General features: G+C 58.3%; 1 long non-coding RNA gene across 1 annotated transcript; it reads right to left on the minus strand.

The window, feature by feature from the left end:
- Positions 1-8,997: 8,997 nt before the first annotated feature.
- Positions 8,998-10,419, minus strand: LOC122105983. Its single transcript, XR_006147104.1, has 2 exons — positions 10,335-10,419; positions 8,998-9,510 (listed from the first exon to the last, which is right to left on the minus strand). It is a non-coding gene; the product is annotated as an uncharacterized LOC122105983 (long non-coding RNA).
- Positions 10,420-11,618: the final 1,199 nt, after the last annotated feature.

Genomic DNA, 11,618 nt, shown 5'->3' on the forward strand with positions numbered 1-11,618 from the left:
CAAGTGGTAGAGTGCTACCAGAGTTCAAGCCTCACAACCAATGAGAGAGAGAAAGAGAGAGAGAGAGAGAGCAGTTTGGGACTGACAAAGTAAAAGATACTGGGTCAGCACTACCTTGGGCCACAAAAACCCCAGTGGGTTCTTCACACAGCCAGAGAGCAGCCTACAAAGATAGAGACACGCAGAGAACTACCAGGAAAAGAAAAGGAAAACTCACACTTCAGGACCACAAGCAAGGGGGGGCAGGTGGGAGGGGCCCCTTCCGGCCAGCCGGCCTCACAGCCAGCCTCGTCCAGCAGTGACCGGCCACACCTCCTCACGGTGCTTGCGGGGGGGCGGGGGGGCCCTGTGTGCACCCAACCCACAGCACGGAGGCCAACGCCATGAGGGCCGATTGCAGAGCGCCCCGAGCCGGCGGAGAAGTCTTCCTGGGAGAGGTGAGACCCGGCCTGTCCTGACCGCAGCTGAGAGTTAATTGCTTTTCCACCTGACTCATGAGTGAGGAGCTCACACCACGGAGGTAGAGCAGGGGCGGAAGCAGGAACCACACTGGCCTGCCGCAGCCCAGGGCCCAGCCTCTCCCCACCGAGGCCTCCAGGGCCTCCCACGAACTCACACTGCCACCCCAGGGGTTCAAAGGGCAGCTGGACATGTGCTTGGTAGATGTCACATCTTCGCAAGTAAGGGAGTCAGCCTGAGATAATTGTGTCTGGACTGCCCAGATTCTAAAAGTGGTGATGCCCGGGAGTCTGTCACCCTGTGAACATAGTGTCAGGTGTGTGACACCCCCAGGGATGGGCCAGGCTGCCCCAGGAAGAAATTCCAGCCAGAACTCAAGTAGTGTCATTCCTTCGCATGGCAAAGGCCAGGGTCAGCAAAGTAAAGCACCAGGAAGCAGGCACTTGAGAGGGGTGGGGAGGGTCAAGGGGAAAGGGGTGGACGGGTGAAGGGTGCAGTGTGTGCCCTACAGAATTAAGAGAGAGCGTGGGGAGGGGAGGGGAGGGATGGGTGAGAATGTGGAAAGGGGAGACAATGATCAGAGTATTTTCTATTCATAAACTGCTTTGTTGAATGGCAACGTCTTTGTACAACTCCATTAAGAATTAAAAAAAAAAAAAAAGCCAGGTGCCAGTGGCTCACACCTGTCATCCTAGCTACTCAGGAGGCTGAGATCTGAGGATCACAGTTCAAAGCCTGCACAGGCAGGAAAGTCAGTGGGACTCTCATCTCCAATAAGCCACCAGACAATCGAAGTGATGCTGTGGCTCAAGTGGTAGAGCGCTCGCCTTGAGCTGAAGAGCTGAGGGACAGCGCCCAGGCCCAGAGTTCAAGCCCCAGGACCGATCAAAATAATAATAGTAATAGTAATAATAATAATGCCTCTGGTGTTCTCTAACCCAAGCTGTTCCCTCCACCTAGACCTTCATAGCCTTCCAACCAAACACCACCTGATATCCCACCAGGTACAACAACAACCACAACAATGCTTTCCTACAAGTGCCTGGGCCAGTGGTCACAGCTCTAATCCCAGATACACAGGAGGCTGAGATCTGAGGATAGAGCTTTGAAGCCAGGCAGGTGGGGGAAAGCCTGTGAGACTCATTGTCAAGCTGAGACTCTGGGGCCCCAAGTCCAAGCAGTGCAGCTCCGGCCGTCTCGCAGATGGGCGCCTGGCTAGTGAAGGGCCTGACCCGGACCTGTCACTGCGTCTCTGGGGGCCGCTGCCGCTGACACCATAGATAATGCACTTGTCTGGACCAAGGAATCACAGCCATGGGTGGAGACCAGCTCAGCAGGCTGGCCGAGCTGGTTTCTGGCCTAGAGGCACAGACCAAAGACCTAAACAGTTTACAAGACACTGGCTGCAGGTGTGATGTGTGTCTCTGGACCCCAGGTGGCAGCGCCCTGGGCCTAATTAGAGGGCACGCCCAGCTTCCAAACCAGGCCAGGAAGGCCGAGCCTGGCAGGCCGGGAGACACCGCACACCCCAGGGTGTCTCCTGGCCCAGGTGACCCACAACCTGTCATTAGCCTGGCCCAAGAGCAGCCCCCACCCCCGCCTTCTCACACAGTGCTGGCCTTGATACTTGTTGGAGACGTGTGGGTTCAACCAGAATGCAAGACCACTGCACACCCCCAAAGCCGAATAGTGTTCATCATGATCCCTAAAGAAAACATAGGGAACCGAAAATACACCCAAACGATCACCGAGCGGACCCTGAACAAGCCTCAACTACATGGACACACAGGACTGAACCTGTTCATGAGGGAGGTGGGATGTTTCCACTCGCGTGTAACTGTGTAATAACTAAGTTGGGAAACAGCTCCACACTCCTCCACGGGTTCCTCCACGGGTCGGACCACGGGAAGAGCCTTTCCCCCTGCGCCAGCAACAGCACCATGCCGCTGGTGTGCACAGGGCTGCCCTGTGCAGGCCGGTGCCCCCACTGTCCCCCCACTGTCCCCCCGCTGCCCCCCCGCTGCCCCCCTGCTGTCCCCCCCACAGTCCCTCCGCTGTCCCCCCCGCTGCCCCCCCCCGCTGTCCCCCGCTGTCCCCCCGCTGTCCCCCCGCTGTCCCCCCGCTGTCCCCCGCTGTCCCCCCGCTGTCCCCCTGCTGTCCCCCCCACAGTCCCTCCGCTGTCCCCCCCGCTGTCTCCCCGTTGTCCCCCCGTTGTCCCCCCGCTGTCCCCCCGCTGTCCCCCCGCTGCCCCCCCGCTGCCCCCCGCTGTCCCCCGCTGTCCCCCGCTGTCCCTCCGCTGCCCCCCGCTGTCCCCCCGCTGTCCCCCCCGCTGCCCCCCGCTGTCCCCCGCTGTCCCTCTGCTGTCCCCCCGCTGTCCCCCCGCTGTCCCCCGCTGCCCCCCGCTGTCCCCCCGCTGTCCCCCCGCTGTCCCCCCCACAGTCCCTCCGCTGTCCCCCCGCTGTCCCCCCGCTGTCCCCCCGCTGTCCCCCCGCTGCCCCCGCTGTCCCCCGCTGTCCCCCCGCTGTCCCCCCGCTGCCCCCCGCTATCCCCCCGCTGTCCCCCCGCTGCCCCCCGCTGTCCCCCGCTGTCCCCCCGCTGTCCCTCCGCTGTCCCCCCGCTGTCCCCCCCGCTGCCCCCCGCTGTCCCCCCCGCTGTCCCCCGCTGCCCCCCGCTGTCCCCCCGCTGTCCCCCGCTGTCCCCCTGCTGTCCCCCCCACAGTCCCTCCGCTGCCCCCCGCTGTCCCCCCGCTGTCCCCCGCTGCCCCCCGCTGCCCCCCGCTGTCCCCCCGCTGTCCCCCGCTGTCCCCCTGCTGTCCCCCCCACAGTCCCTCCGCTGCCCCCCGCTGTCCCCCCGCTGTCCCCCGCTGCCCCCCGCTGCCCCCCGCTGTCCCCCCGCTGTCCCCCGCTGTCCCCCTGCTGCCCCCCCCACAGTCCCTCCGCTGCCCCCCGCTGTCCCCCCGCTGCCCCCCCGCTATCCCCCCCCGCTGTCCCCCACGGTTCCCCCACTGTCCCCCGCTGCCCCCCGCTGCCCCCCGCTGTCCCCCCGCTGTCCCCCTGCTGCCCCCCACGGTTCCCCCATTGTTCTTTCACTGGAGGACACTGAACTGCAAAGAGCCAGGGCGAAAGCCTGAATCTCGCAGCCAGGTGCCGGCGAAGAGCAAAGGGAGAGCCACGGGACGGTCCCGCGCCCTGTCCTTCCTACGCAGGGCTCGCTCCTGCGGGGTCTGCGGTCGAGTGGACACCAGCAGGACAGCGGCTCTCCGCTCCGCCCTGTCTCTCCCAGCCCTTGCGCCCCACGGTCTGTGATGCCACCCAGGGACAGGTTCTTCTCTGCCTGTTGAAAAACATCACTAGGCAGGGAGACAAGTTCGGAGTTTAGCAAGGAGCCAGAAGAAAAGCTCGGGGCCATCCACCTCTGGTGAGCACTGGGTCAGCGGAGACCCCGGCCAGAGCTGCTGTGGGCGCCTTGTGCCCCACGCAGTCTGGACAGTCACAAGCAGACACGGAGTGCCGGAGATTCGTGGCAAGTCCTCCTCCCGTGCTCCCTCTGTCTCCCCCCGTCTCCTCCACCCGTATCGCAGGCCTGGCGCTGCTTCCAGGGTTGGCAGGCGCAAGGCTGCTTTGAGCCTCTCCCTGCGACCTGCTTCAGAGCGCGGGGCGGGCCCTGCTCTGGGGCCTCAGCCCCTCCCCTCGGAAGCCCATCCTGCTGCTCCTCTTCCCCATGCCATGGACAGTTTGGATCACAACGTCTGAGTCGGGCGCTAGCCTGTTCAGGGGTTCAGGGGTGCCCGGGCGCTCCTGGCACAGGTGGTTTGGACTTTTGTGCGCGTCAGGACACATGGAAGAGCCAAAGCGAGACGGGTGACAGCTGGGAGACGCGGGCTGTGGAGCCGAGGGTGAAGTCGCTGCGCCATGGGGGCGTGGCGCTGCCCATCGGGGGCGGCTGGCACTGCCGCTGCCGGAACCCGTAGCGCAGCCGCAGTAAGCATGCCAGCAGGGTGAAGACCACAGGACTGCGATCTGGCTCCGTCCTTCTTTCTCACCAACGAGGTCACTTCCTTGTGTGTGAGTTGTGCAACAGGATGATTTTCAGCGTCAAAGTTCACCTCACTTTTTTTTTTTTTTAATTGCTACCCTATCTGCCAACAACAATTGAGCAACAGCCAATTGGAGGCATCTCCTGTCAAAGGTTGGGTGCTGCCCCTCTAATCTTTCTTTGGGCAGAGCCAATATCTCCAAGATTGACTCAGCTGTCCTTCTGAGCCAGGGCTGCTGTTGGAAATGTCCCTGTGTTCCATCCGAAGGAAGTGCAGGCTTTGCTCCTCTAAGCCCATCGCTGCAGCCATCCGTTCAACCACCTTGCAGGGGTGGCCCTGTCCAGCTGTGGGCCGGCACCGGTCCTCAGCAAGAGTCCACTACAGCAAGAGTCCACTGCAGTAAGAGTCCACTACAGCAGGAGTCCACTACAGCAGGGGTCCACTACAGCAGGGGTCCACTACAGCAGGAGTCCACTACAGCAAGAGTCCACTACAGAAAGAATCCACTGACACCAGGAGTCCACTCCAGCAAGAGTCCACTCCAGCAAGAGTCCACTCCAGCAGGAGTCCACTACAGCAGGAGTCCACTACAGCAGGAGTCCACTACAGCAAGAGTCCACTACAGCAGGAGTCCACTACAGCAAGCATCCACTACAGCAAGAGTCCACTACAGCAAGAGTCCACTACAGCAAGCATCCACTACAGCAAGAGTCCACTACAGCAAGAGTCCACTACAGCAGGAGTCCACTACAGCAGGAGTTCACTACAGCAGGAGTCCACTACAGCAAGAGTCCACTACAGCAAGCATCCACTACAGCAAGAGTCCACTACAGCAAGAGTCCACTACAGCAGGAGTCCACTACAGCAAGAGTCCACTCCAGCAAGAGTCCACTACAGCAGGAGTCCACTACAGCAGGAGTCCACTACAGCAGGAGTCCACTCCAGCAAGAGTCCACTAGAGCAGGAGTCCACTACAGCAGGAGTCCACTACAGCAGGAGTCCACTACAGCAAGAGTCCACTACAGCAGGAGTCCACTACAGCAGGAGTCCACTACAGCAAGAGTCCACTACAGCAGGAGTCCACTACAGCAAGAGTCCACTACAGCAGGAGTCCACTACAGCAAGAGTCCACTACAGCAAGAGTCCACTACAGCAAGAGTCCACTACAGCAGGAGTCCACTACAGCAAGAGTCCACTCCAGCAAGAGTCCACTACAGCAGGAGTCCACTCCAGCAGGAGTCCACTGAGAGCAAGAGTCCACTACAGCAAGAGTCCACTACAGCAAGAGTCCACTACAGCAGGAGTCCACTACAGCAAGAGTCCACTACAGCAAGCATCCACTACAGCAAGAGTCCACTACAGCAAGAGTCCACTACAGCAGGAGTCCACTACAGCAAGAGTCCACTACAGCAGGAGTCCACTACAGCAAGAGTCCACTACAGCAAGAGTCCACTACAGCAAGAGTCCACTACAGCAGGAGTCCACTACAGCAAGAGTCCACTCCAGCAAGAGTCCACTACAGCAGGAGTCCACTCCAGCAGGAGTCCACTGAGAGCAAGAGTCCACTACAGCAAGAGTCCACTACAGCAAGAGTCCACTACAGCAGGAGTCCACTACAGCAAGAGTCCACTACAGCAAGAGTCCACTACAGCAAGAGTCCACTACAGCAAGAGTCCACTACAGCAGGAGTCCACTACAGCAAGAGTCCACTCCAGCAAGAGTCCACTACAGCAGGAGTCCACTCCAGCAGGAGTCCACTGACAGCAAGAGTCCACTACAGCAAGCATCAACTAAAGCAAGAGTATACTGATAACAAGGGTCCACTGACAGCAGGGAGCATGGTCCATCCTTGCAGTGGGCGCTGTCCCTCAGCTCTTCAGCTCAAGGTGAGCACTCTACCACTTGAGCTACGGCACCACTTCCAGTTTTCTGGTGGTTTATTGGAGATAAGAGTCTCACGGGGGGCTGGGAAGGTGGCTTAGTGGTAGAGTGCTTGCCTTGCATGCCTGAGGCCCTGGGTTCAATTCCTCAGCACCACATAAGCAAAAAGAAAAAAGCCGGAAGTGGCACTGTGGCTCAAGTGGTAGAGCACTAGCCTTGAGCTGAAGAGCTGAGGGACAGCACCCAGGCCCAGAGTTCAGGCCCCACAACCAGACCCCTCTCCCCCCAAAAAAGAGTCTCACGGACTTTCCTGCCCAGGTTGGCTTTGAACCGTGATCCTCAGATCTCAGCCTCCTGAGTAGCTAGGATTACAGGCGTGAGCCACCGGCACTGGGCTGCAGTGGATTATTGATATGGGTGCTGGCCACAACGCGGAGGGACCCCAAGGACAGGCTCTGGGAAACACCCGAGTCCCACCGTGCAAGTCCCTGACACCCAGAGCACAGAGGTCCCGCCTTCATCCGCAGCATCGCCTCCAACCGTTCTAGCTGACCAGAGCCCAAAACACCTGGAAAAGCCCAGGAATAAATGATGGATACACTTACATTCCCTGCTCTGAGCACTAGGAAAGTCTGTGATGCCCTTAGCTCCAATGAAGCAGCAAAAGAGCCAGAGGTAAAGCTGTGACTGGTGTGGTAGTGTGCCAGCCTGCAGGGGCAGAATCAAGGGATAGCCCTCGGGCCCTGAATTCAAGTGCAAGTGTTTGTTCTTTTTTAGGTAACAGAACACATACAAAAAGATAAAAACAGTTCTAAGTTGGTTGCCCAACAATGCTCTGTATTGAACTATGTGCTTTGAAGAAATGGTTAAGGACATTTTACCATAATCTTAAAAAAAATCAAGTCTGAACCCATCTCCTCCTTCAGAGTTGTTGCTTTATTTATTTATTTTTAAATTTTATTTTTATTTGCCAGCCATGGGGCCAGAACCCTGGGCCTGGGCGCTGTCGCTCAGCTCTTCAGCTCAAGGCGAGCACTCTACCACTTGACAGCACCACTTCCAGCTTTTTCTGCTTATGTGGTGCTGAGGAATTGAACCCAGGGCCTCATGCGGGCAAGGCAAGTACTCTACCACCGAACCACCTTCCCAGCCCCAAAGTTGTTCCTTTTCCACACATCTGAGGTCCAGGACAGCTCTACTGTTGTTCTGGCTGTCCAGGCCTGGCCCAGCTGTCCGGCTGTCCAACTCAGCCCTCCCTCGCCCTCCCTCCCCCCCTCCAGCTGGCCCCTACTCTCCCCCCCCCCCCCGTCTTCCACCCTCAGCTCACCCCCTTTCCTCCCACCCCAAAGGCTGCAGCCCAGACCAGACAACTCCTTCAGAAGTGCGAATCTTTTTTCTGTGACTTAAAAGACATTTACTGAGCTTCAGAGACCTGATACACTCTTTAAACTTAAAAGCAATCTGGTAATGAGCTTCCAGAAAGCACATTAATTCCTCCACCGAAGGTAGTAGCTTGGAAAGACATGAAGACAAACTTAAAGGCCAGGGGGCCCTGCCCTGGGAACTTCCGTGAGAAGGGCAGGGCCAGACGATGGTGTGTGACCGTCATTCTTGTTTGCAGCAAGCGTTTACTGAGCACTTGCTGAGTGCCAAGAGCAGCAGACGCAGCTGAGGAGCCCAGCCCAGTGCCAGGACAGGAAGCGCCCTTCGCGGTCCCACGGGGGTGCATTCTGCCACCTCTGTCCTGGCGCCACAGCTGTGCGGACGCCCACCAGTAGCCCGGGCTAAGTCCCGGCTCTCAGGGGTTGCACTCACCAGGAAGTAAGCCATTATAAAACAGGATTAAAAGTTAAATAACCCAGTACAAGGGTGGGTGGTAATTAGCAATGTGAAAGAACAAGAAAACAAGCAGGAGGAACTTGAGGAGATGACATTTGAGCCAAAACCAGCCAGAGGAGTCTTCCCTTGGAGGGGGCTGGGAAGTGAAGGTTCCAGGCTGAGGGAGGAGCAGGGGCTGGGAGGTGTCCCCTGCCTCCATCTGTGTTTCCAGAGCTTTCCCCGTGCTAAACCAAGGAAGAACCTGAGCTACAAGGACAACACAGGGGACAACAGGGCACGAACTCCCGGCCAGGAACGTCAGAGCAGGTCCGCGTGGGACGCCAGGCGGCTAGTTGGTTAGGAGGTACAGGGCAAGAGACGCCCGAGAAGCAGAGGCTCTGCAGGTGTCTGCCTGCACACTTGGGCAGCAGGTCAGCATTCGAACTGGGTGGCAAAGCATGCCAGGGGTTCTAGCCAGTGACAGAGGCAGGGCGCTTCCGGCAGATGCCAGGGGGAGTGGGGGAGCGAAGGCTGAGACGGGAAGACGGAAAGAAACCGCTGAAGCAGTGGTAGCAAGCACCTGCCATCTCCGCCACACAGGAAGCAGAGATCAGAAGGACCCCGGCTCAACTCAGAAACAGGACAGCACTCATTCTACCTACCGTTGCTAAAGGACTCCATGCTCTTGACCATATTATATATATATGGTAGATCTATGCACGCAAAGGAGGGAAGGCAGGAGGAGGATAGAATAAGTGTGGGAACAGCCCACACTGAGCAAAAGAAATGTGAAGATCACCTGATGTGGAAAAATAACTTGTATTGTCACAGCTCGTAGAATTCACAAACGGTACAGACCACGATAATGACAATCTGCCTTGTGAAGGTTAAAATGTGTGTGTGTGGCCGTAACGAACCATCACTATCTCACAACACTGAGAAATATGTGAAATGTACGCAATCACCTAGGAAGTCAGTTAGGGGAGATGGGTGGCCATGCTGTCAGACACTTTGTCCTCATACACTTTTTTGTAGAATGGGAACTTCTTTGTACAACGACTGAAAGATGATGATGATGATGATGATGAAGGGCCCGGTTCAACGCCAGGCCAGGCAGAGAAACCAGGGGCTGAGGGGCGCCCCGCCTCCCGGCACGGCAGTGTGAGCTGGGACCCCAGCGCACGGGCAGCGCAGGAGCAGGATCTCAGGATAAGGCTAATCCCAGACAACAACAATCTGAAAGCGAATTAAAGCAGAAACGGACCGCAGCTGGGGCCGGAGGGGCCGAATGCCTGCCTGGTCGGCACTGCCAAAACCTGAAAGATAGAAGACCGTTCACAATATCAGACCATCTGGAGTGGGCTCCAGGCTGGGGCCTGCGGGGGGCGCTGTGACGTGATGAGGGAAACCCCAGCTGGCCCGCAGGGCTGTGCTCTGCCCGGAGACCCTCGCCCCCCGCCCCCCCCCCCCCGCCAGCACCCACTGACTGCAGGCGGTAGCTGACCCGTGGCCCTGTCATTGGGGTCGCCCACGTGTTGACTCCCAAAGAGCTCAAACACAAAGGTCCAGGAGGTCTGGTGGGAGCCGCAGCCTAGGAGCCTGGCACCCGGTCTTGCTCTTGGGGGATGCTGGGGGTGGCGTGGGTGATCACCTCTCGTGGGCTGCCAGGTTGGGCTCAGGCCCCAGGCCCCGGGCCAGTCCAGCTCCAACACACACATCCAACAACTTGACCAGGCCTCAGTCTACCCTGGGCATGGATGCAAAAGCCCAGCACCCTGACCCTTTGTCCCTTCACTTTTAATCACGTAGTGTGTGTGTGTGTGTGTGTGTGTGTGTGTGTGTGTGTGTGTGTGTGTGTTGGTACTCGGGCTTGAACTCAGGGCCAGGGTGCTGTCCCTTAGCTTTTTCCCTCCAGGCTGGCACTCCACCACTTGAACCATAGCTCTACTTCTGGCTTTTTGCTGTTTAATTAGAAGTCAGAGTCTCACAGACTTTCCTCCCAGGCCTCCCAAGTAGCTAGGATTACAGGTGTGAGCCACCAGCGCCTGGCTAACCACCATGTAATTGTAAAGACCTGACTTTGGGTTCGGGAAAGAAACGGAAGGCGATCCTGTCCCTCCGGAGAAAGGCCGTCCCTTACCTCCTCGCAAGCCAGACGCCTTCAGGTGAAGCGTCCTCCTCCAGGAGCCCTGGCGAAGAGCGCTGACGTGACTCCCCAGCCTCAGCACCCATCTCCTCTGAACCCCAGGGCGGTTGATCAGCCTGCCTCCCTGCTTCCCTCCCCCCTCTCCCCTTCCCTCCCTCCCTCCCTATCCCTCTTCCACCCTCCCTCCCTTCCTGTGTGGCAAACTGCTTGCTTTGCAGAGCAGAACAAGAGACAGTGGACGGAGGAAGCCCTTGGCCCCAGCCCAGCTCGCCAGCCCAGCCTCACCTGCTGCACTTTGGTCAGGAAGCCAGCATAGAGGCGAAGCTGAGGACTTGGTCTGGTGTCTGAGAGCCGTGCCCAGCACCGTGATGAACAGGGTCGGCAGCAGGCAACGCCCAGCGCAAGAACGTGATCAAGCAGATAGGAAGTATTCAAGGACCTCCAGGCCAAGAATAAATAGAAAAAAGATCGCGCTCTTTCCTCACTTTTTTGGGGTGTGTGTTGTGCGTGTGTGGACCCAGGTATCAGCACTGGGCTTGAACTCAGACCTTCATGTTCTTGCTTAGCTTTTTTTTTTTTTTTTTTTTCTGTCGGTCATGGGGCTTGAACTCTGGGCCTGGGCACTGTCCCTCAGCTTTTCAGCCCAAGGTCAGTGCTCTACCACTTAAGCCACAGCGCCACTTCCAGTTTTCTAGTGGTTAATTGGAGATAAGAGTCTCACGGACTTTCCTACTCGAGCTGGCTTTGAACTGTGATCCTCAGATCTCAGCCTCCTGAGTAGCTAGGATGACAGGCATGAGCCACAGGCCCCCCTCACTCCTTGAGGGCTCTAAACTGTGAGCCGTGGACGCTGTCTCCCCGGCAGGTGTTTATGCCCGCTGGGGATCCCAGGGCCACAGGTGAGCCAGAGTCCTCACGCCTGCTGGCTCACTCGCTTCCTTCCCCTTCCCTGCCTCTTTCTCTCCTGCAGTCCAGCGTCTGAAATGATGGCTCTCTTCCCCAGACTCAGGTCTTGCAGGAGCAGCGGGGGCTGCCCAGGCCCCCTTCCCGTGTCCTCAGTGAGCACTGGCCACGCCCCCTCCCTGTCCCCACTATGACCCATGATGGGGTACAGCCACCCAACCTTCTAGGTGCCAGCGAGGCTCACGTTGTGTTTTGAATGGACAATTGGGAGGCAGTGGAGCTGTGGAGGGAGAGGTGTGGTTGCAGGAAGCAGGTCACCATGGGCAAGTCCTTACCTTTAGTCAAGTCTCCTGATCAGCGAGAAGGTGGTATGAC

This window comes from Dipodomys spectabilis, unplaced genomic scaffold, assembly GCF_019054845.1.
Source record: "Dipodomys spectabilis isolate Male_0828 unplaced genomic scaffold, ASM1905484v1 ptg000034l, whole genome shotgun sequence".
Taxonomy (NCBI): domain Eukaryota; kingdom Metazoa; phylum Chordata; class Mammalia; order Rodentia; family Heteromyidae; genus Dipodomys; species Dipodomys spectabilis.